The sequence below is a fragment of the Dama dama genome, chromosome 6, assembly GCF_033118175.1.
Source record: "Dama dama isolate Ldn47 chromosome 6, ASM3311817v1, whole genome shotgun sequence".
Classification (NCBI taxonomy): Eukaryota; Metazoa; Chordata; class Mammalia; order Artiodactyla; family Cervidae; genus Dama; species Dama dama.
Genome location: NC_083686.1, coordinates 33,575,715 through 33,603,021, shown reverse-complemented (window position 1 = coordinate 33,603,021; position 27,307 = coordinate 33,575,715).

The following is a 27,307-nucleotide window of genomic DNA, read 5'->3' as shown; positions in this document are numbered from 1 at the left end:
CAATTTTAACTCTTCCCCCTCTGTTTAATGTACTCCTACAGACTTACACCATTGGTTATTTCACAGATTACTACTCTGGTCCACTATGTTGATGCATTGTGATCAGACTAGATGAATAAGATATAGAGATCATATATATCATATAACATATAAAACATATGTTCTCCGGAGGATAAGACATAAAGCCTCACATCTCCTGCAGCTCCTGCATTGCAGGCAGATTCTTGACTGCCGAGCCACCAGGGAAGCCCCCAAAAGACACATCTTATACTTTCTACTATTAAAAAGGAAGGGCTTCCCCAGTACTCAGATGGTAAAAATCTGCCTGCAACACAGGAGACCTGGGTTCGATCCCTGGGTTGGGAAGATCCCCTGGCGAAAGGAATGGCAAACCATTCCAGTATTCTTGCCTAGAGGATTCCATGGATAGAGGAGCCTGGAGAGCGACAGTCCATGGGGTGGCAAAGAGTCAGACATGACTGAGTGACTAACACACACACACACACACACACACGCACACACATTAAAGAGGAAATGGCCTCATTATATTTTGGGGGGTTTTGAAGGCAGTGTATTTCACACATGAGACTATTACTGTGATCCATGTACCTAGCAGCATGGAAAGCAGCAGGTTTGAGTGAAACCAGAGTAGGAAAGGACTTTTCAGCATGTCCAGACTATGGTGAAAACCACTCTTTTAGTAAGGTCAACCAACACAGTAGGAGCTAAGATACTAGAAGTATCTGTGATTAACAAAGACACCCAGTGGAGATTATGCTAAGGCTTGACAAAAGAATCACCATGTAGACCTCAGGTTCTAGAACAAGGCCATGTTTTCTGCAGTGGAGAACTATATGGCACTCAAATAACACCTCCTGCATGCTCCTTGACCTGGTAGAAATAAAATATCTGGTCAAGCAACTATGCACCTAGAGTGATCCACCATGAGGTAGGTTATGTGAGATCCATCATCAAATCATGAACTCGGGTGGACTCAGCAGCAATCCACTGTAAGATGGAAGAGGTATGTCAAGGAGCAAGAAGAAGAAGAGAAGGTAAGCAAGCTACATTATGAGATGGCTCAGTGCCCCAAATCACCCACCTCTGTACTAACTGTACCTCTCCTCATTTCAACCTATAGCCACATGAAAGTGAAAGTGAAGTTGCTCAGTCGGTTCCTACTGTTTTCGACCCCATGGACTATACAGCCTGTGGAATTCTCCAGGCCAGAATACTGGAGTGGGCAGCCTTTCTGTTTTCCAGGGGATCTTCCCAACCCAGGGATCAAACCTAGGTCTCCTGCATTGCAGGCAGATTCTTTACCAGCTGAGCCACAAGGGAAGCCCAAGAATACTGGAGTGAGTAGCCTATCCCTTCTCCAGCAGAAGGAAATCAAACCTTCCCAATCCAGGAATCAAACCAGGGTCTCCTGCGTTGCAGGTGGATTCTTTACCAACTGAGCTATTAGGAGAGCCCCATAATCACCTAATGGTCCCTAAAGAGTTTCTGTTTTCACTTGGATTTGACTTCTAAGTAGACATTATTTTCCTGTTAACTTATCAGTGCATTTTGTACTTTATGCATTATTTTAATCATTTTATAGGGAGAGTAGGAAATCTCTGTCATACCTACTAAAATTAGAATACCAGTATAAGTCATTAGTTCATTGAAATTTATTGTTTATATATGTTTTATAATGTTAACTATATGTATACTACTTAGGATATCATGATAATTTTTTTAGACAAATCTAAAATAGCTGACAAAATAGCATTTTTGTACCACTTCATTCATTTTATGCTTAGTTTAGCCCTTTGTTCTGCAATACTGGTAATCTTTAAAGTTTAATTAAAAGACCTACAAAAAACAATATATAAGGCAAAAGAAAAGGAGGATACCTTAAAAAGGATTAATCTAATCTTACTTCAGGCCTCAATAACCCAAAACAACAATCAGCTTTGGAAATAATGATATATTACAAATTAATTTTTGAACATAGTTGAAATGTTCTATTAAAAATATCAGAACTTTCATTTTTATTTCTCCATGAAATATGGCAATGTCATAGCAAAGTTTTTAGAAAATACATTAGTCATTCCACATTGTAAGCCCCCATATGGAAATAATAATGGATTATTGGTCATATAAAATATGTGCATATTCATGCCTATTTTCTCATATTACTATATGTTTTTATATTATGTACAGAAAGTGAAAATCCACCTCTTACTTTGAAATTCCTGAGAAAAGGCATGTGACAGGAAATCTAAAGCAAAGCTTTAGTATATTTTCCTGATATTTAATAATATTTAAAGCAGATCTATTTTTTTGCTATGAAATAAAATTATCGTATGAAGCAAGAACTTACATTTAATATGTTTCTAAGTACTTTGCAATTATTTTTATTCTGGTAATTTATATAAGTAATGGCATAATTTAATAAGAACTATCAAATGCCACATTACAAATTAATGAGAGGGTGAAGAAATAACTAAGATTCTGATTTACTCAATGTGCTTTGTATATTATTCTGGGATGCTAGATTTAACAAGTGAATGTTCTTTTAACAGTGTAATTAAGAAGAGCTGAAATCAAGACTATGGAAGCAGGGGTGATGCAATCAAATAGATTCTTCATGCTTCATAAAACAACATGAACATTCATTATAAAATGACCATATAGAGCTGGAGCAACTGAGATTGGGTCTCCATAAAAACGTCCACTTGACTGTACTGATAATTTAAATAAATCAAATTTGCATATATATAGTCAATCTTCACTATTTGTGGATTCTGGTTTCATGAATTTGCCAACTTACTAAAATTTATTATAAAACAGAATCAATGCTGACAGCATTTTCAGTTATTCCTGAACCCATTCAGGCCAAAAGATTTGAGCCACCTCACGCAATGTTCCCAGCTCAGGGCCAACAAGATGACCCAGGCCTTGTTTCAGTTCTCGTACTGAGATGACTACAGGAAACAGATGGTAGGGACCGTGTGTGGAGTGCAAGAGGTTCTGGCTCTGGGGCCAGTTGGACGGATTTGAATCCCAGCTCTGGCGCCTGTTAGTAGAGCTGCTGCTGCTGCTAGGTCGCTTCCGTCGTGTCCGACTCTGTGCGACCCCATAGACGGCAGCCCACCAGGCTCCCCCGTCCCTGGGATTCTCCAGGCAAGAACACTGGAGTGGGTTGCCTTCTCCGGTTAGTGGAGCAGTCTCAGCTAATATGGTAACTTACTTTGGAACTTCAATATTTCTTTTTAAAATAAAGAAAATAGACTCTACCAGGATAAGTTACTTTAGAATTTAAGATTTTAAACTTTGTGAGATAATCACACAAATATATACACACACATTTTCTCCAGGAGGAACAGTTGAGTACTTGGTGATTTCAGGTTTGAAGCAACTTTATAGACTATAACTATCACAATGAGATTTGACTAATTTCATATATATACACACAAACATATATTTATGAATTTGATACTGAATTATACACAGACACATGGTCTGAAATATTCTTAACATGCACTCTCATCTGCAATAATCATAAAGACATGTGCTTATGTGAGCAGAGCTAGAAATGATTATACCTTCGGTGTTTGGAGAGAATAAAAGTCATGAACTGATGATAAAATACATCACAGACTTATGGTTAATAATATTCTACTAAAATTAAAATGTTAAATAGCAAAATTAAGTAGATTCTAAAATGTGGAAAGAAGAAATATATTGCCTATCACAATTTACTAATAATGACTAAACAAGTTGCTGAGTTGCTTTTTAGAAACTAAAATTTTATGAGGCAAAGAGAAAAGATTAATCTTCAAATAATCCCGTTCCTAATTTAACACAAATTATAATTTTTAATTTATATTTCCACATAAGCAGAGAGATGATATCTTTTATCCTGTACTTATATATGCAGTTAGGCTTTTTCACTATTTATAACAGTATTATTAATAATAGTAATAGATAGGGTATGATATGAATCAATCTATTTTTTATTCTCTAACTCCTTTGGCAGTATGCATCATTCATGGTCTATTGATGATTTTAAAAAAGAAAAGAAAAAATTGTCTCAGTTTCTTTCAGCATATACTAATTAAAATCCATTGTTTACATTAAGAATGCATGATAAGATTTCTCAAACTGGTTAAAAAAATACAACTATCATTTAAAGCTGTGACTAATGTTTGCTTCTTAAGATGCTTTAGTATTGAAATTACCTTGGCAATAGATTCCTTTTTGTCCTGAAAAAAAAAAAAGACATGTATAGTAGTATATCATATGATTATGCAAATACAGACCAAGTATCTGTCTGTTCTTGGGAAATATCTGAATGCAGTTGTTTCAACATGAAAAGTTGACTGGTAGTTTTTGCTAGTACTTTTGCATTGAAGGCAGATTCTTTATCATCTGAGCTATCATGGAAACCCAAAAGATGCAGAATTGGTATCAAACAAAAAAATTGACCCTATATGTGAGACAGCAAAAGAGACACAGATGTAAAGAACAGATTTTTGGACTCTGTGGGAGAAGGCAAGGGTGGGATGATTTGAGAGAATAGCATTGAAACATGTGTATTACCATATGTGAAATAGATCGCCAGTCCAGGTTTGATGCATGAGACAGGGCACTCAGGGCTGGGGCAGTGGGATGACCCTGAGGGATGGGATGGGCAGAGAGGTGCAGGCGGGGTTCAGGATGGGGACACATGTACACCCATGGCTGATTCATGTCAATGTATGGCAAAAACCACTACAGTATTGCAAAGTAATTAGCCTCCAATTAAAATTAATTAATTAATTAAAAAAAAAAAAACTTGAGTTCAAATTTGAATCCCATCCTTCATCTGATCTGTCACCTTGAGGAGGTTAAGTAACATCTCTGAGCCATGAATATCCTTTATTTCTGCCTTTTGGAATGACCATAAGGATTAAATGAGATAGAATATAGAAAGATGCTTTATGTACTATCTAGCATCATGCATATATTAATTATGTGTGTTCATAAAAACCATGAGAGTAGCTTTTTTAATTAAAAAATCTGTTCTTTTGGATGGGAGATTTGTGATATGTTCTCACTGCCCCTTTAGTCACACAAAAGCTAAAATTATAGTGTATTTCTACTCTCTCTATAAATTTCTTTGAACCTTTTCCAATATCATTTTTGTATTTTTCTGTTGCCTTTTAGAATACATATTCCAAGAGTGCTTTCTTTCCTACCACATAAAATCCAGCTAATAATTTCAGCTCCATATAACCTTACTACCTATGGCTACACTATATTTTTTAACTTGACGTATATTTTTCCTAGTTTACTAAATCATCCTGAATTTGGTCACAAAATAGAGACAGCCTCTTACATTTCACATATTAATTTTTATATTCAGAAGAAAAACATTTGAACATGAAAGACATTGATGTATATATAGAGCCAACTCATTTTTTTCCAAGTGGGCTGAAAACTCTAATGACTACTTTGCAAATATTAGATCTGTACACAAAAGAATGTTGGGAAGCTTGGCAGATGTCTGTTCTTTGGCCAAAAAGTGAAAGTGTGAAAGTGTTAGTCGCTCAGTTATGTCCGATTCTTTGCAACCCCATGGACTGTAGCCCACCAGGCTCCTCTGTCCACGGGATTCTCCAGCCAAGAATACTGGAGTGGGTTGCCATTCCCTTCTCCAGGGGATTTTCCCAACCCAGGGATCAAACCTGGGTCATTCTGCATTGCAGGTGGATCCTTTACCAGCTGAGGCACAGAAGGAGCTTATCAGTTCTATCCCTTCCTCATAAGAAGGCTTTCTCTGCAACTTAGGAAATTGGCAACTGTTGGAGTTATCATTCTTTGAAGGGCTGCAAGTGGCTGGATGTGATTTGTTTTTAATGAATTGCAATCCCTAGATATTTTCAAAGTCATTTTCTCTGGATATCCACCTTATCATTACATTTTCTCAGAAAGTATTAACTTGAATATATTGTTTCTTCCAGAATGGCATTGTGATTATGTGGCTTGTTATTTGTTTATCTGTAGTTACTCTATGGTTTCCGTCAAATGATTGTCATCTGGTCTAACTTTTTCTGTTCTCTCTCCTTAAAAGCATATTCTCAGCATAGCACAACAAAACATTTTAAGATCCAGTTTAATATTCCTTGATTTTCTTTGGTATTGATTTTATTATTTCTCTTATGTTAATTTTTCACTTAAAATAAAAAGTGTATCATTGAAAATTATTATCAAATTTAACATCTCCAGTATGGTTTTGGGCTTCCCTTGTGACTCAGCTGTAAAGAACCTGCCTGTAATGCAGGAGCCACAGGAGCTGCAGATTTGATCCATGGGTCAGGAAGATCGCCTGGAGTAGGATATGGCAATCCACTCCAGTATTCTTGCCTGAAGAATCCATTGGACAGAGGAGGCTGGTGGGCTACAGTCCATAGCGTTGCAAAGAATCAGACATAACTGAAGTGACTTAGCATGCATGCACATTAAAGAAAATGTATTCATTCCTTTATATCATCTCAAATCCTGACAGCTTCATACTCATCATCAAACAAAAGGATAGAATGACAAAGGTAATCTTACATTTCCTAATATGTGTTCTCCAGGTTAATGAAGTAAAATATGAGAAAAAAAATCTTACAATATGCTAGGCAAATATACATTTTATTTCAAGTCACAAAAAAGCAAATCAATATTTTCTTGACAGTTCTAAATGTTTAGTTTTATATGAGATTGCCTTACAGTGTTATATCAATCTTTTAGAAGTTAAATGAACCCACAGACATCAACAGGTGACTTCTTTAAATAAGGCATTGGTTTCTTTTTGTTGGCATTGGCTCTTCCTCTATCCCATTTACTGGACTCTTCCTGCTTTGAAAGTTTAGGACAAAAGTCAGAAATTTTACCCTGTTCCTCTGTAGGGAAGGTGTTTTATTTCCTTTGGTTTTCTTCTTGTTATTCTCTTTGTCTTTGGTCTTATCTAGCTTGAATATGATATGCCTAGCTGTGTGGCATTTTTTTAAATCTGTTAGTTCTGTTTTCTTAGTATTTTATCTTTTTTTGGTGTCCCTGAATGCCTTAAGCCTGTTAGTACTTCTAGAATGTTCTCAGAATATTTCTTCAAATATTTATTTTGCCCCATTGTCTCTTCTTCTCAGGTATTCCAGTTATAAATATGCTACACATTTTGGTGTTCCCCAGTTTTCAGATGTTCTTTTTTAATTTTTCTCTTTACATTTTAGTTTAGGAAGTTTCTACTGATCTATTTTCAAGTTCACTGATTTTTTCCTTGGCTATGTTGAGTCTACAAATGAGCCATTGAAAACATGTTTTATTTTTGTTAATGTGGCTTTCATTTCTAGATTTTCCTGCTGATTCTTTCTTTTATGACTTCCATGTATCTGACGACCTTGGCTTTTGGCTTTGCATGTTTTGTATTTTTTGCACGAGAACCTTTATCATAGTAGTCATAGTTATTTTACTTGTCTGATAATTTCAACATTTGTGTCATATCTGAGTTTGATTTCTTATTGCTCTTGTCTACTCAGATTGTGCTTTTTTTTCTTGCTTTTTACATTTGTTCTATCATTTTGTTGAAAGCAGTACATGCTGTAGAATATAAAATATATTGAGGTAAATAGGACTTTAGTAAAAGAATTTTGAGTTGAACTGTGTTCAGTGTTTATTGGAGGTACCAGAGGTTTCAAATTCTTCAAATGTGCTTGTTTTTATCTCTCCTCTTGGCTTTGGGACTACCTTTTGCATTATTCCTCAGAGTCCCTGGTGGCTCAATGGTAAAGAATCTGCCTGCAGTGTGGGAGAACAGGGTTCAATCCCTGGGTTGGGAAGTCCCCTGGGGAAGAGAAAGTCAACCCTTTATATTCTTGCCTGGAGGATTCCATGGACATAGGAAGCTGGTGGGCTACAGTCTATGAGATTGCAAAGAGTTGGACACAACTGAGCGACTAACAAGTAACAAGTAAGTCAGAGAGTCCATGTCTTGAAGAGGTCTAGCTGTGATCCACGTTATAAGATAAAGACTTACTGGTGTGGTGGTAAGATGTGGAGGAGGAAAAGCATTCATACTTCCCATTAAGTTTTAGTCTTTTCATAGGCCTGTGTCTTACAGGTGTTTCTGTCCCTTCTCGACAAGTATAGTTTTTTCCTTTTCATATCAATGTATGACAAAACCCCCCCCCAAAAAAAAAAAAAAAAAGAAATGCTATTAAAAAGATACTGATCTCTAAAAAAAAAAAAATAATAATAATAATTTTTAACTGGAAGATGATTGCTTTAAAATATTGTATTGGTTTCTGCTGCACAACAACATGAATCAGTCATGAGGCTCCCTCTTGAGCCTCCCTCCCACTTCCCACACCTTTATCCCACCCCTCTAACTCATCACAGAGTTTCTTTTTTAGAATGTTATTATTTATTCCCTTACCTGGGTAGTTGTTCCCAGTCTATTACATTGAATCCCTACCTTCTGATGACCAGGTTTTTGTTTCCCCTCCCCTTCCCTTCCCTTTGGTGTGACAAGACTAGAGGAATTCAGATAGGGAAATGTTCCAGCATTGCCCCATGGGAAGGCTTTCTCTCTGGAGAGCAAGCCTGTGTTATGGAGAAGAATCTAGAAGGGTTACACATTGGCTACTCTTTCTCCACCCTCACCTCCCCCTCAGCTGGGTCTTTGAGGGCATTTTTCTTAGATCCTCATTCTAAGAATCTGGTAAGGTTCCTGAAGAGAAAATCTGTGAAGCCATGGAGACCCCTAAGATTTCAACCCATAGTAGTTTCTTACTCTGACTGCTATTCATGCTCAGTCTCAAGCGGTGATTCACTCAAATTACTAGTGACATGGTCCTATTGTAGCTTCTACTGGCTTCTGCTCCTTCTAAGCAAATCTCAGGGACATGTCTGCCTCTTCAGATATTTATTGCATCATTTTTCTTTGAGAACTTGGGAGTCCTGGAAAAATCAGATTTTCAGTTTGCCTAGTTTTTATTTGTTGTAACCCTACCCAGTTCATTTCCCCATGTCATATGCTTTCACATGTAGAAATATTATGAAGTAAATTGCCTTTCATTGATGGAATTGTCACTTACAATTTAATTATTTTAGCAACTATGAATCTTGACTTTGTGTAGCATACAAACCACTAACAGGTCACTGAACAAAGAAAAACTCTTGATTTGTTTCCTTTTTCTATACCAACTTTTTTTCCTCACATCATTCAATGTTAAAAGGAAAAAAAGAGAGAGAGAGAGAGTGATGCCAATCAATTCCTGTTACTCCTGAATCTTTCAGTTACTAAAATTGAAGTGATGTACTCTATTGTTTCCTATTGAGATGAGTGATGAATACAAAATTGGTTTTGAAACTGATGTCTGGCCAACACAATCATTGGAAATGCAAAGGCATTAATATGATACATGGCAGGTGCTGCAAGCTCATCTAAAATAGCATATTCCAGAGGACAGGGGTTAGAGAAGAAGAAAAAACATTCTATGTGGACTTTGTCATCATAATTCATCATGTTGTCCTACACAATTAAAGGACAGTTCTGTTATTCCTTGCTTCTTGTATTAAGATCCTGGTCAACTAGTCTATATCCCTGGAGTGCTTTCTGATAAATCTTTCCCAACAGTTTCAATTTACTTCTCTTCACTAGGCCAGGTAAATATAAACAATCCAGAAAACTTGAGAATTTGAAAAGATGGAAGTAAAATAGTCCACAGATGATGCTTCTTAGTGCAGGACTAATGGAAATTATTTCTACTCTCTGTGGTTTAGACATGATTGGAGTTGAGGGATGGACTGAATTAAGAATAATTAGCAGTAAACTGGTAGATGAATCACATAACCTCCTTGGCAAGAGATTTAAGTTGACTACAAATCACTTAGTGATCCCTAAGGGCCTTCTTTAAATAGTCCCATTTCAGTGCTACATATTTTTTCCGACGTCTCTAGCTTTTCAGTTTGGTAGTTGTCAATCACATATTCTTTTTGTTTTTTGTTGGCTAAATGTAGCATATTAATTACATGTGTATTGCTTTCTGGCTTGTATCAGTCTTCCCAGTTGAGCCAATAAACTCTCATTTTAGGAAACAAAAGATAACAGAAGCATATTTTTTATATTTCAGACATGCATAAAAGTTGTAAAGAAATTGTAAATGTGAAGAAAAATCTTCTTGATTTATGACTCAACCAGTTTATCTATGAATATCAACAGAGACCCCTCAGCTGATAAGCCACCATGGTTACAAGACATAGGGTACCATATTAAGGAAGTCTGGAAATAATCTAGTGAATTCAAGTTAGAAAAAGAGCACATTTAGATAATTCTAATGTTAAATAAAGCTGTTTTCTTAGCTTATCAAAAGGTGCAAGCTTACATATTAGACTTCAACAATAAGATTTTCATACTATGTAAAATAAATAGATCAAATGCTACTTTACAGAATTACCTCCTCCATGTCTGTTAATCATCTGTAGTATTATTTGCTTCTAAAACAATTGCCTTCTCCCTGATATCCAAAAGCATTTCAAATGTTTTCCTCCATAATGATATCCAAAGGTTAACTCTATAAAAATAAATTTTATTAACCTACTATGCACCAGATGATTAACATGCTTCATTTCATTTAATCTTCAGTACCCATTAGCTTATTGATGAAGAAAGTTAGAAACAGGAATATTGGGTTGCTTAAAAGATGCCCACAGCTAGTGAGCAGCTTATCTGAGATTGGAAATTGAGTTATTCTGCCACATCATGATACCCTTATGCAATCTCCCTCAGCTATCCTGTTTCATGGATGGATACTCAGAATATGGAAAGTCATAAACCAAGAAAGAAGTAGGTAGACTTTTTAATATAGAGTAAGTTTCTATGCAGTTTCTTCCTCCACATAGTTATAAGAAATTCATTCTAGAAGAAGTGTACCATTGGATTTGTTTATGTGGTGGAAGTAGGAAGGTTTTTTGCTAGGACCTTGTGTATTCATTTAAAAACATACAAAGAAACCAAAAGTGTGTTTACCGTTAATTGAGTGGTGCTGCCATTGACAACTCTACAATCCTTGCAATTTTTTTCTAGAAGTCTCTCTACATTGCATAACATGGTAGATATGACCTAGGCAAATAAATTGTTTTACTATAGAAATATATGGCACCAAAGTCCCATTTTCACTCTGAGGTTCTAAAGTAAGCATAGAGATAGCATTAAAATATGAATAAACATGAGTGATAGATTGAGTTGTCTAACAGCCAGCCTCAAGCAGAAAAACCAACTGACTTGAACAAAGGATCTCGGCAGAGGGAGATTTATGTTATTCAGCTGAATTACATTCCTTTATAGACTGCTGCAGATGGGTTTCAGGAAAAGCAGCCATCTATCCGATTTAAATAGACTGTGTGCTAGTACCATAGATATACCATTAATTCATTGTCAGGAGTTACTGTAGGCATGGAACTGGCTTTGTTCTCTGACAGCCTCTCCCCCCACCCCACCCGTTTAAGCAGAAATGCCATTTACCAGGGTGTCAAAATAAGTAGGGTCCATATAACACTATAATCAAGTTGCAGTGACATTACATATTTTAGCCTCAATATTGAAAATGGTTAAGTCAGTGGAGACATATAATCTGCAGAACTCTGTTGACCCCTGAGAGCCACCTGTAATTTATCAGGTGGTTATTGTCCTCTATGTGTCAATAATCATCCTTGTATCCTTAATTTGTGCTGCATATTATAGTTATGATGCTGATACTCTTCTCTACAGACTCTCTTTGTTTTGTTTTTTTTTTTTATGTTTGTGAAACACATAGTATTATCTTAGATTTAAAATAACAAAACTGCACAGGAAATATTAAATGAGTCTCTCAAGTTTATACAATCAGAAATTGATAAATCTAGAGTTCAAATGACAATGATTCCAGTGTCAACATTCTTTCCATGGCACTGTGTTAGGCTTTATGGAATGGAGTTAGGATAAATGAATTATATTATGGAGTATGGAGTATATTAAAATCTAAGCTGTAAGGTCTGCATACAAACAACTATAGTAGGAACAATGACAACAGGCATTAAGTCTTGGGACTTACTTGAAATATATCTAATGTCTCTGGTATTCATCCGTGGTGGCAGAAAGAGATAGTGTTGCCATAAAATAGTCCATTGCAAACTTCCCTCAATAGCTCAGAATAATTAGAAACCAGGCCTTAATACTAACGGAGATGCTGTGTTCGACCCTCTGTTACTAAATATACACTAAGCTGCTTACAGTTAGGCCACACAATCTATGCTAAAGCATTCTAGATCTCTTTTACACGTATAGGGTCTGAGAGGAGGGGAACACATTTAGCTAATGCATTTAGGCATTTATCACTAGTACTTGTTCAGAATGCTTCTAATGTTAAGACAACCCCTACTTCTCCCCAAAATAACCCAACACCTTAAGCAGTTTTGTGTTAGATATGGAGTTTACCTGAAATGTCTTTAAAGAATATGAGAGTCTGATATCTGTAAAGCATATATTTCCTAAAATTATACAGATCAGATGCTTTACATTTTAAACCATTAATGATTCAGCATCTGCATTTCCAATTCACTCGGCAGCACACTGCCTTCACTCCACTCTCCCATTACTGGGAGACTATCTGTCAACATTTAATGACATATGGACACCTCTCCACCTGCAATTTCAGTCGCCAGTGACTCCATATTAATGAGGAAGTACCAACACTTGAATGCAAAACCTCTCTTAGGATGCACAGTGACCAGAATGATGAAATAATTCTTTTGTAGAAAATCAGTGGATTGGATAGAATAAAATACTTGTTCTGCCCAGTTAAGCCATAATCTCAAAGTAACCAGATGCTTAACAGTGTATTCTGGTACCTAATAAAAACCTATAGCCTGGTTAGAATTTCATGGGAATGACTTTATTTTAAAAAGAGGCAACCGGATCAAGTTTTAAAATAGGTTCATTGAGGGCAGAAACAATTCAGTTTTCTTTTTTTCCCTACAGCATTTTATATGTAGCTTACTGCATAATATAATATAAAACTTTGATATTCATTTTTGATCAACAAACATAAGCTATATATAATAAAACATTAAATATTATCTAAAATAAATATATCTCTCAAAAACATAAAAGAAAGTCATAGAATTTTGATTATTAAGAATAAGCCAAATAGGCACATCCCATTGTTTTTATTTTAACTGACCTCTGTCATCTCTTTAACTCTTTTACTTATGCCTAAAGCCAGATCCAAACAATTTCCTGGGTGTTATATAATTTTGAATTCAACAGGTAATTATTGAACAGTTTTGTATGCCTAAAACTGTGCCAGGTATTTGAGAAATTTGTTAAAAGTAGAACTTTCTCTAGGCTTTCAAAAAGCAGCTCGCAGTATTATTTTAAAAAGACATCGGCCCATCACATAATATAAGGAAAAAAATGTGGTCACATTTCAAATTTGTGAGAGAAAGAGTAAGTGCAATGTAAATTACTCAGGAGGGAGATGAGATGGAGAATACTGAAATTCAATTTTATTCCTAAATTGACTTCTCTTTACTATTTCCTATGCAAACTTTCTTTGCTTTGCTACCCATATTATGCGTGCATTCAAGGAAAGTAAATGATTTAAAGTCTTCCTCTGAGCTATAAAAAAAAAATAACACACACATACACACACATCTTTCTACAATCATATGTATGACTGGATGAACATTTCTATAGTATATTAAACCCATACAAATCAATGTGTCTATTTACCAAAGATAATCACAAATTTATTGAAAAGTATTTGTGAGAGAGGTACAATTTTTAATTATAATGAAATATAGACTGAAAACTACTTTATTATATGGTATCTCTGAATACATACTCACAAATGCAATCTACCATTGTATATTACATGTATGTATAAATCTAATTTATATGTATACATGTACATACATATCCATATATTTCTATGTATATGTGTAGGTGTATTATTGTATGCTAAAAGACCAGTTCTTCATTTAACCTCAGATACCAAAACATTATCTAGAAGTTGTGATAAAATTTAAGTCAAAAAGCATACCAAAGTAAAAATAAAGTAATGATGGTCAAAAGTCATCAATAAACTCATAAGTAGTAGTTTTTCAGTTAACACAATTGCAAACTATCGGTACCATCATCCATATCATCTTCACTGAAATGAGCCTCTGAAATAAAAACAAAGCTCTCTTTTTGTTCTCTGGTGTAAACAACTCTTTGGAAATGAATTAAGTAAACATGAGCCTTGTGCATTTGATAAATATGGATGTCTTATTTCTCCTTTCCTACTGCTTTTCATCTGGCTGCAGCTGGGAACCAAGCAATAAATACTATTTATTTATTTTAATAGTATGCTTAGTGGAAGTATTACCAATATTTCCTAAGCTTAAAAACATCCCAAATGCATTTTACTGTTAGGCTCAGCATTTTCATAATAATTTACAACTTAAAAAGGGTAAACTCTATTACTCTATGTCAAACCAACAACTGGGTAAGTGCAGAATGTTACCCTATGAAGTATGACCAAATTTATTGCTGCAGTCATTAGTACATATTGATTCTGTTTATAACAACCCAAAGGGAATAGTAAACCTATTATGCTGGTGCTTGGTCTCTTTTTTCTGAAAGGAGCCAGGCTTGGCACTGCCGAGATTCAAGCCATGGCCAATTAGTGCAGCAATCAATGAAGCCCCTTGTCCTTTGGTTATTTTTAATACAACTAGCCAGTGACATGAGCTTCAAGATCTTGGATCTCACAACCACATCTGAGCAATGCTTCTGCTTTTCTGCAAAGGAAACTTCACTGTATCGTCTTTTGAAGTTAGATTTTCCCTATGTGAAACCATTTGTTTATTTCTTTTGTCCTCTAGACGAAATGACATTCAAATTCATAATACTGCTCTGCACTAGCTAGTTTCTTGTGGGTTCTTCTAGTCCCATTTCTTAAGGCTTCAACATTTTACATTCATGTTAACTTAGATGAGTTCCCACTAAATTCTGATAAAAATATTTGGTAGTCAATTGTCAGAATCCAGGTTTTCTCTTTATTATAAGAAATCATTGTATACCTGAAATATACACGTTTATCAATTATACCTCAACAATGCCTTTAAAAATCCAAAAGAGGACATACGGCTGAGACCTCTGCCATTGAAGGGCAGTCTACCCTTATTCAATGTGTGTGGGGCTGAATTGTGTCCCCTAGAAATTCATTTATTGAAGTCCCAACTCCTAGTGCTTTAGAATGTGTAACTGTATTTGGAGATATGGTCTTTAAAACAATAAAGAGGTTAAAAGGAGATGTTTAGGATGGGGCCATATTCCAACATATCTGGGATGGCAAGGGACACTTGTGTTGCAGAGGGAAAACCATGTGAACAAGCAGAAAGAGGGCAGTCATCTGCAAGCCAGGAAAAGATGCTTCAAATGAAACTAATCCTGCTGTCACCTTGATCTTGGACTTCAGCCTCCAGAATTGTGAGAAGATAAATCTGGAGCTTAAACTGAAAGAAAGAGAGAGAGAGAGAAGAAAGGAAAGGAAGGAAAGGAAATCAAATTATTAGCCCTTGAAGGGAGGACAGCTCTTGCTATCACTTGTATACCAAAAACGCCTTTCTTCTACCAATCTTGTTTGTCTTTCCCAAAAGGAAAATTATTTTCTGATTGTAAGGTTAACAAACACTGATCTACCTCTACTAGTGGGCAAGTTCGCAGAGCTAGGTTTGCTGAGTTGTAGTGAAACCTGAACATGAACTTACTCTTTCACTTTCATTTATCATATGGCCAGTGAGAACATAAAAGATCTTGACATTTGGATTTGGACTTAAGGGCATGCAGAGCCTCTCATCTCCTATGGGCTGTGTTTTCCAATGTGAAACTCTATGTTTCACAGAGTTCTCCATTGAAGTAATTAAGTCCTGCCTCCTAACTAGTATTATTCTATGTATACAATGAACCCAAAGAGTCATATCACAAATGAGTGACTAGACCAAGGCATAATTTCATCATTTTGGAGTCCCTTTGTCATAAAATTCATTATGTACCATATAATTAAAATCTAAGCCATACCCCCTCTCCAAATAAAACCCATACTTGAGATAACAATTTGAACATAGATAATGTTATATCTTTTTTTTTTTTTGATAATGTTATATCTTTTGTCCAGAGGCATGACAATCTTTTGAATCACTATCAATAAGAATATTGAGGAGTTGGCAAATTACATCCCATAGAATAAATCCTTCCTGAACTTGTTTTTATAAATGAAGTTTTATTTGAACATGGCTATGCTCACTAGCTTCTACAGTTATGGCTGCTTTTGCATTACAAAAGCACAGGTGAGGACTTAAGACAGAGATTATGTATCCTACAAAGCCAAAATATTTACCATCTGGCCGTGAGCAGTAAATGACTTTACTGACTTCTGGACTCTGCTACACTTTTTATAATGATATATATTAAAGGTCCTAGAACAGCCCCTGATAGCGGTAGGTCCCTATATACATATATATTAGCCACTAGAGTTCAGTGAACTGAATTATGAAGCTAACATAAATATTTCATGTAAACTTTATAAGTGGGGGGAAACCTGCCTTAGAGATAGACCTCAATCAACCTTTCTTTTGTCTCTTCTCCCTATATTTCTCTCTTCCTTTTCTCTTCTTCCAGTTATAAAAGGAGAAAATAAACTAACAATGAGTAGCCTCTTTGAAATTTGAAGAAACGGCCACCACTAAAGGCAGAGACTACTCCCTCAAACCAGTCTCACTTGGAACACCTCAGGAAGTTAGCCTCGACTGAGTCCCCACATATTCTTATATATTACCCAGTACCTGGTTACTCTTATAGGTTCTGGGTTTTCACTGTGAGCTTTGTCTTTACAAGGTAAACAGCTTTGCCACAAGCATTTTTGCCATGTAATAATTGGCCATAGGGCAATTTTGCTATGAAAGGAAATAACTGGTTGACAACTTTTGGTTCTATAGTTTGTTTTCAACTAGTTGAAATGTGTTTAGCATTTTTTCCAGTTAGCAATATGATTGATGGTTTTATTGACCTGACAGATGATGATAATTTGAAAAGAGTTGGTTTCTTATTTTGAAACATACCACACTAGAGGTTAAAGAGGCTGAGGTTCTAGAAGGCAGAGTTGAACTTGTATTTCCCAGAAAACTCTGTAACATCTATTTACAGACCCAAATGATCTGTGAAACTATTCAAGACCAAACAACAGTACAGAGACTTTCACAACACAGTACAAAGCTCAATTACAAATATGTATCCTACTGTTTGGAAAATAATAACTTTTTTTTAAAGAAGGAAGAAAGGTTAATGAACAAGAAAAAGCATGATGCCAGATGATAAGAGAAGCAAAAACAAATTATAAAATATTATGAACAAAAGACTTGGAAGACAAGTGCTTATGTATAATTCACAAAATAAAATCAGTTATTTGTTCACTATTGCCACAAATCTACACACATTTTAAATGTCTTCAGATATTTTGTATTTCATAATAGAAGTTTTTAATTTTTTAACTCATTTCTCATGTTTTATTATATCTTTTTTAATGCCCCTCTTCTATTTTTTATTATTTTATCTCTCACAGAAAAATTGTCTTACAACCAATTACTTATGTGGTGAAAAAGTTAAAAGCAAATATGTTTGTGGCAAAGTTGCTCATGACATGACAAACATACCAGACATGGCTCTTTCACTCCTCTTATCACTCTAGTTATTCTACCATGTGTGCAATAAAACATCTCAACAAATGCTTAAGTAGGAATCACTGCCATTGTCATTTTCATGGACTCATGAGATGGCTAATTTGTGAATTTCAATGCTGCATAGGTATTCATACTGAACTGCAACTTTGGTTCATGGTTGATTTATCATTTCATCTTACACAGCCTTAATATTTTTCACAGAAGAAGCACTAAAAGATAAAGAGAGCTAGTAGGAAATGAGGAGGATGAAAGGTGGAAAGAATAAGATTGGTAATAACGCTATATCTATAGTTTTATTAAAAAAAAAATGCTCTGTCCAAACATAGAAGAAATAATTACTTCTTCCCAAGATGCTGCATCAGTTTTCCTATTTCTCAAAATAAATTAAGTCATGAACAACTTGTCTTTTCTCTGCTGCATCATTGGGATGTTTATTTTCCTGCATGGTTATATTAAGTTCTTGAATCATCTAATTTTAAACAAATCCATTATGTCAGTTTTCATCACAGTAGTGCATATGCATAAATGTATTATGCATATTTGTTTTATGCATAACAAATTTAGGCATAAAAATTAAACTAAAGAATCAAAAGAGACAAACATAGACATGAGGTCAAGCAGTAGCCCAACTGAGATGATTGGAAGTTGAGTTATAAACTTTTCCAAAGTAAAAGAGCAGGGAAGTTGCTAATCACCAACTCGATAAATTCAAAGTCATATTTAGCCAGATTCTGTCCCTACTTAAGTCTTTGATTTTACACCAAATGAAAAATTTTCAAAGTGTAAACATTGTCTCTAGAGTACCCTTATTTGTTATCAAGTGATATAAGTGGTACTAATTGGTTCAACAACTTCTAAACAATAGGAAAAAATATCAATTCTTAAGTTTTTAAAGTCCTGGGAGAAGTGTTTGAATGCTACTTTTAATAGCTCTTTGAAAATTGATGCTTGAATATTATAATTTAAAACATTTTCTACTGCACAAGTCAAACAAGCCTGTGTAACCAAGTTTATCATTTAAATCACAAAAGGCATATACTATTTACATGATTTTGAATATATTATAGACTTCCAAAGGGATGGAGGGAGATAGGAATGGTGGAGGTGTGGGTTGCGGTGAGATAATGTAGTTAACTATGAACAGCTTTCATTAATATGGAAAATGTTGAAATTCAGAGTCAACTTATTTCCACTGTGTATCTGGAACACATACTGCTTTTGCCCAACCCAATATTTTCAAAACAAAACCATAACAACAACAACAAAAGTAGGAGTATCTTTTTTTTTTTTTTTTTAAATAAAAATTTATATTCCATCTGATTCCTTCTCCAGTTGTCTCTCCATTATACTGTAAAATAAGGGATGTTGTTCACCATCCAATTCTATACAGATTAAGTCCTTAGCCATTGCAGTCCCTGACCTACTGTACACCCTGGAAGGACGCCATCAAGGCAAAGAGCAGAATGAGGCAATCTATGCTGTGGGAAAACAGGCAAATCAGGGCCTTAAATAGGTATATTGCAGAAAAAATTTTTATGAACCTCAATTCTTACAGCTTCCCATACTTAGAAAAGCACTAAAATCATTAACTGAGTTTTTTGTTCTTTATGACTAGCACCAACCTCCTATTGAGATGTATGCAGAATTGTAAGTAACTCCTCAACCAAAATCACATATATTCTGGCCTATCCTCCTACCCCTTCAGAGCAGTTCCTCAGAGCTATTGAAACCATTAAACATCTCAGTGCAGAGAAGAATTCAGCAACAGCAGAGTGGTAGATAGTTGATTTATTAGAAGAGGACGCTTGTGAGGTTTACAAGCAGGCAGGTGAGAAATATTGTGTCCTGAGAAGTTAGTGAGCTTCATTTCATAATCAGAGGAAAAGTGGAGAGATGAAGAAGACCTTCTTTGTCTTTCTTGCATAGACATGTTTCCATCATCAGTTCCTCCTCCACTTAGGGCAGGAAAGTATACTTGTCCCTCCCTATCTCATTAGGCCAGGACTGTCATGGCACTCTGGAAAAAATACTTTCAGGTCTCAGTACAATGAGGGTCTTTCATTTTGAAAAGGCACCTTTCCATAAATGATTGTTTTTCATATGCACAGAGCTTGTTTGGGGAGTCTTTAACTTGATGACACCACTGGGAAGGTTATAGGCCTGATTTTCTACTATTGTTTTGTTGTTTCAGGGGCACTGCACAAAGAAAATGTCTTGGGGGCCAGATAACATGTTTTGGAGGTTACTAACACACTGAGCTCCCTTGGCAGGATGTAGGTCTCATGCCAACATTGTTTTATTGTTTGGGGGCATGTCTCAGGCTTCTGTTGCATGCTTTTATGGCTAAGCAAACCTGCTTTCTCAAGTAATCATTAACTTATAGGGTCTACCATATTTTTCTACTCACAATCCCCTAGTAGGATTAACTATTCAATCACCTATTTGGTCCCTTCATTCTGTCCCTATCACTATCTCAAAAAGTTCCAAAATTAACCTAAATTCACAGCTCTCATGTTATGTCTGTGTGTGTTTTTTTATAACCGTCAATATATTTACTAAGTATTATGAATGGAAAAAGAGATATAAGGTAATATTTATTAATGTTATGTTGCTTATGACACATTTTCAGGTGAAATATGAATTTGCAAATATAATTTTGGTGTGAAAAGTATAAAAATCCTAAAAGATCTCAAATGTTATTTATTAGAAGATAATTCTTTGGGTATCTTAAACACATCTTATTTATCTGGTAGTTCTATATAGCATCCTCTAGAACTCTTGCACATTGATATCATTTCAATTTTATGTTTTAATATGATGATTGTGCCCCTTAAAAGAATACAACTATACAGTCGAACTTGTATGATACATCAGGAATCCAAATAGTTTTCTCTTATCATCCCATTTTCAGATGCTCCTAAACTGAAGCTCTTATACCACTATCAAAGTTAACATGCCAAACTGAGCCAGAAGTGAAACAGAACAAGACCCTTTGGGGCCCTCTCTGGTACATATCCTTTCCATGGTCTCTATTTTTCATTTGCAGTAAGGAGGCTGTTTATTGTATTGTTGTATTGTTCATTCGCTCAGTCATGTCTGATTCTTTGTGACCCTATGGACTGCAGCAAGCCAGGCTTCCCTGTCCATCACCACCTCCTGGAGCTTGATCAAACACATGTGCATTGAGTCGGTGATGCATACAACCATCTCATCCTCTGTCATCCCCTTTTTCTCCTGCTCTCAATCTCTCCCATCATCAGGGTCTTTTCCAATGATTTGGCTTTTACCATCATGTGACCAAAGTATCAGAGCTTCAGCTTCAGCATCAGTCCTTCGAAAGAATATTCAGGACTGATTTCCTTTAAGATTGACTGGTTTGATCTCCTTGCAGTCCACAGGACTCCCAAGAGTCTTCTTCAGCACCATAGTTCAAAAACATCAATTCTTTGGCACTCAGTCTTTTTTATTGTCCAGCTCTCTCATCCATACATGACTACTAGATAAATCATAGCTTGACTATCCATACTTCTGTAGGTAAAGTAATATCTCTATTATTTAATATGATGTCTAGGTTTGTCATTGCTTTTCTTCCAAGGAACAACTGTCTTTTAATTTCATGGCTGCAGTCACCATCTGCAGTGATTTTGGAGCCCAAGAAAATAAAGTCTGCCAATGGTTCCATTGTTTCCCCATATATTTGCCATGAAGCAAAGGGACCAGATGCCATGATAGTTTTTTGAATGTTCAGTTTTAAGCCAGCTTTTTCATTCTCTTCTTTCACCTTCATAAAGAGGCTCTTTAATTCCTCTTTGCTTTCTGTCATAAGAGTGGTGTCAGCTGCATATCTGAGGTTATTGATATATCTCCCAGCAATCTTGATTCCAGCTGTGCTTTGTTCAGCCCGGCATTTCTCATGATGTATTATGCATATAAGTTAAATAAGCAGAGTGACAATGTACAGCCTTGCTATACTCCTTTCCCAATTTTTAACAAGTCCATTGTTCTAAGTCTCATTCTAACTGTTGCTTCATGACCTGCATAAAGGTTTTTCAGGAGTCAGCTAAGGTGATCTGGTATTCCCATGTCTCAAAATTTTCCACAGTTTGTTGTGATCTGCACAGTCAAAGACCTTAGTGTAGTCAATGAAGCAGATGTTTTTCTTGAATTTTCTTGCTTTTTCTATGATCCAATGGATGTTGCCAATTTGGTCTCTGGTGCCTATGCCTTTTCTAAATCAAGCTTGCACATCTGGAAGTTCTCAATTCACATACTGTTGAAGCCTAGTTTGGAGGATTTTGAGCATTACTTTGCTAGCAGATGAAATGAGTGCAATTGTGAGGTAATTTGAACATCCTTTGGCACTGCCCTTCTTTGGAGTTGGGAAGAAAACTGACCTTAGCCTCCTAAAAGTTTCCTGATTTCCAAAGGGCAAATTCAAACAGTTCCTAATCAGGGAAAGGGAGTAATGAGAAACAAAGAAAAAAACAATCAAAAGACATAATAGTACAGCCTTGGGGCAGGACCATATTCCACAAAAATCTCAAGGAATATGCATAACAATACACTTTTGAACTCTACTGATGGAACTAATGTCCCCACTTAGGTGGAGAATGTAGCTTCCTGCAGAGCACAAGATTCCTGGAATACCACCCCATTACTTCATAACCAATCAATCAGAGGAAAGTCACAAAACCTGCAGCCCTCACCCCAAATCCTGCCTATAAACACTTCTCCCCACAAACCATCAGGTAGTTGTTTTCTTCCTTTCTTTTTTATTTTTATATTTTTTGGGGGGGAGGGGCATAAGCCATGTGTTCTCCTTACTTGACCCCATGGACTGCAGCACATCAGCCTTCCCTATCCATCGCCAACTTCCGGAGCTTACTCAAACTCATGTCCATAGAGTTGGGGATGCCATCCAACTATCTCATGCTCTGCCATCCTCTTCTCTTCCTGCCTTCAGTCTTTCCCAGCATTAGGATCTTTTCCAATGAGTCAGTTCTTCACATCAGGTGGCCAAAGTATTGGAGTTTCAGCTTCAACATCAGTCCTTCCAATGAATATTCAGGACTGATTTCCTTTAGGATGGACTGGTTGGATCTCCTTGCAGTCCAAGGGACTCTCAAGAGACTTCTCCAACACCACAGTTCAAAAGCATCAGTTCTTAGGCACTCAGCTTTCTTTATAGTCCAACTCTCACATCCATACATGACTACTGGAAAAACCAAAGCTTTGACTAGACAGACTTTGTTGGCAAAGTAATGTCTCTGCTTTTTATTATGTTGTATAGGTTGATCAAAGCTTTTCTTCCAAGGAGCAAGCGTCTTTTGATTTCATGGTTGCAGTCACCAATTGCAGTGATTTTGGAGCCCAGAAAAGTAAAGTCTGTCACTGTTTCCATCATTTCCCCATCTATTTGCCATGAAGTGATGGGACCTGATGCCATGATCTTAGTTTTCTGAATGTTAAGCTTTAAGCCAACTTTTTCACTCTCCTCTTTTACTTTTATCAGGAGGTTCTTTAGTTCTTCTTCTCTTTCTGCCATAAGGGTGGTGTCATCTACATATCTGAGGTTATTGATATTTCTCCCAGCAGTCTTGATTCCAGCTTGTGCTTCATCCAGCCTGGCATTTCACATGATGTACTTTACATACAAGTTAAATAAGCATGGTGAAAATATACAGCCTTGACCTACTCCTTTCCCAATTTCAACCAGTCTGTTGTTCCATGTTGGAACAATTCTAACTTTTGCTTTTTGGCATGAATACCTATTTCTCAGGAGTCAGGTCAGGTGATCTGATATTCCCATCTCTTTAAGAATTTTCCACAGTTTGTTATGATACACACAATCAAAGGATTTTATCAAATCAATAAAGCAGAAGTAGATGTTTTTCTGGAACTCTCTTGCTTTTTCGATGATCCAGTGGATGTTGGCAATTTGATCTCTGGTTCCTCTGCCTTTTCTAAAATCAGATTGAACACCTGGAAGTTTATTTTTCCCATACTTTTGAAGCTTGTCTTGGAGAATTTTGAGCATTACTTCGCTTCTGTGTGAGGTGAGTGCAATTGTGCAGTAGGTTGAACATTCTTTGGCATTGCCTTTCATTGGGATTGGAATGAAAACTGACCTTTTCCAGTCCTGTGGCCACTGCTGAGTTTTTCAAATTTGCTGGCATATTGAGTGCAGCACTTTCACAGCATCATCTTTTAGGATTTCAAATAGCTCAAGTGGGATTCCATCACTTCCACCAGCTTTGTTTGTAGTGATGCTTTCTAAGGCCGACTTGACTTCACATTCCAGGATGTCTGGCTCTAGGTGAGTGATCACACCATCGTGGTTATCTGGGTCGTGAAGATCTTTTTTGTATAGTTCTTCTGTGTATTCTTGCCATATCTTCTTAATATCTTTTGCTTCTGTTAGGCCCATATCACTTCTGTCCTTTATTGTGCCCATCTTTGCATGAAATGTTCCCTTGGTATTTCTCATTTTCTTGAAGAGATCTTTAGTCTTCCCATTCTATTGTTTTCCTCTATTTCTTTGCATTGATCACTGAGGAACACTTTCTTATCTCTCCTTGCTATTCTTTGGAACTCTGCATTCAAATGTGTATATCTTTCCTTTTCCTCTTTGCCTTTAGTTTCTCTTCTTTTCACAGCTATTTGTAAGGCCTCCTCAGACAGCCATTTTGCCTTTTTGCATTTGTTTTTCTTGAGGATGATCTTGACCACTGCCTCCTGTACAATGTCATGAACCTCTGTCCATAGTTCATCAGGCACTCTATCAGATCTAATCCCTTGAATCTATTTGACACTTCCACTGTATAATCATAATGTATTTTTAAGGTCATACCTGAATGGTCTAGTGGTTTTCCCTACTTTCTTCCATTTAACTCCACATTTGGCAATAAGGCATTCATGAGCTGAGCCACAGTCAGCTCCTGGTTTTTTGTTTTTTTTTTTTTTTACTGTATAGAGCTTCTCCATCCTTGGCTGCAAAGAATATAATCAATCTGATTTTGGTGTTGACCATCTGGTGATATCCATGTGTAGATTATTCTCTTGTGTTGTTGGAAGAGGGTGTTGGCTATAACCAGTGTGTTCTCTTGGCAAAACTCTATTAGCCTTTGCCCTGCTTCATTCCATACTCCAAGGCCAAATTTGCCTGTTACCCCAGGTGTTTCTTGACTTCCTATTTTTGCATTCCAGTCCCCTCTAATGAAAAGGACATCTTTTTTAGGTGTTAGTTCTAGAATCCCTTGTAGGTCTTCATAGAACCATTCAACTTCAGCTCCTTTAGCATTACTGGTCGCAGCATAGATTTGGATTACTGTGATATTGAGTGGTTTGCCTTGGAAACGAACAGAGATCATTCTGTCATTTTTGAGACTGCATCCAAGTACTGCATTTTGGACTCCTTTGTTTACTATGATGGCTACTCCATTTCTTCTAAGGGATTCTAAGCCCACTTTGCTTCTAACATAGGACTCTGCATTTGATACCAGAATTCTGTATCAGGTTACCTCATTTATAATCTTCTTCTTTTCAAAACAAACAAAAAAAATTCTGTCAATTCTACTTATATGAACATTGGTCTATTCTTCTATATACTTCAGTAATATATTAGATCTTTTTTATAAGTGACCAAAATTATTACAATTTATTCTCAGCTTGTTACAGAATGCAAATTCAAGTGCCTGTCAACTACAGATTGGCACTTGACAAGAGCATTTGCCAGTGATTGAACAATAACACTGCTCAGCTGCTGACCTTTGAAAGTCCTTGAAGGGAATTCAGATTGAAGAGTGAGGCACTCTCTGCTCCAGGCAAACAGGTGGAAGGTGTCTTTAGATAGGGAGATATTTTCAGGAACTGATTTCATGATCTCAGTCCTTGCATCTCCTCATACCTGTTTGATGCTGTTCAGTCCCCCAGTCATGTCCAACTCTTTGCAACCACGTTGACTACAGCATGACAGGCCTCCCCAACCCTCACCATCTCCCAGAGTTTGGCCAAGCTCATGTTCATTGCATTGTTGATGCCATACAGCCATCTCATCCTCTGACACCCTCTTCTCCTTCTGCCTTTGATCTTTCCCAGCATTAGGGACTTTTCCAATGAGTCATCTATTCACATCAGATGACCATAATACTGGAGCATCAACTTCAGCATCAGTCCTTCCAGTGAATATTCAGGGTTGATCTCGCTTAAGATTGACTGGTTTGATCTCCTTGATATCCAAGGGACTTTCAGGAGTCTGCTCCAGCACCACAGTTTGAAGACATCAATTCTTTGGCGTTCTGCTTTCTTTACAGTCCAGCTCTCACAACCATACATGACCACTGGAAGACCATAGCCCTGACTATGTGGACCTTTGCGGGCAGAGTAATGTCTCTGCTTTTCAATACACTAAGTTTGTCATCACTTTCCTGCCAAGAAGCAATTGTCTTCTGATTTCATGGCTGCAGTCACTGTCCACAGTGATTTTGGAGTTCAAAAAAATGAAATCTGTCACTACTTCCATCTTTTCCCCTTTTAATTGTCATGTATTTATGGGGCTGGATGCCATGATATTAGTTCCCCCCACCCCCAATATTTAGTCTTAAACCAGCTCTTTCTGTCTATTCCTTCATCCTCATCAAGAGGCTCTTTAGTTCTTCTTTGCTTTCGACCATTAGAGTGGTATCATCTGCATATCTGAGGTTGCTGATGTTTCTCCCACTTATCTTGCTTTCAGCTTGTAACTCAACTAGGCTGGCATTTCTCACGATGTGCTCAGTGTACAGGGTAAACAAACAGGATGACAGCAGGCAGCCCTGTCATACTCCTTTCTTGATTCTGAACCAGTCAATTGTTTCATACTGGGTTCTAACTGTTGCTTCTTGACATGTATACAGGTTTATCAGGAGACAGGTAAGATATCTCCTTAAATATGGAAAAGCACTAAATCCCACATCCCTCCATGGTGACATCAGTTCCTTGTGACTAACAGAAAACCTTTTGTAAAATGAGGGCTTCATTGCATTGAACTCCCCTTTCATCAGAATCTTATACTTTGACCTCCCCACAACTGTCTCTTTGGAGTGGTCTCTCAGAGTTACTTCAGGTGCATCCTGAGAAACCTGTGTGCAAGTTAAGAAGCAACAGTTGGAGCTGGACATGGAACAATGGACTGATGCAAAATTGGGAAGAGTATGTCTAGGCTGTATATTGTCACATGGCTTATTTAACTCATATGCCAAGTGCATCATGTAAAATGCTGGGCTGGATAAATCACAAGCTGGAATCAAGATTTCCAGGAGAAATATCAACAACCTCAGATAGCAGATGATACTACTCTAATGGCTTCACTGGTGGCTCAGTCAGTAGAGTCTGTCTGCAACTTTGGAGACATGGGTTCAATCTCTGAGTAGGGAGGATCCCCTGGAGAAGGAAATGGCAACCCACTCTAGTATTCTTGCCTGGAGAATTCCATGGACAGAGGAGCCTGGTGGACTATGGTCCATGGTATCAAAAAGAGTCAGACATGACT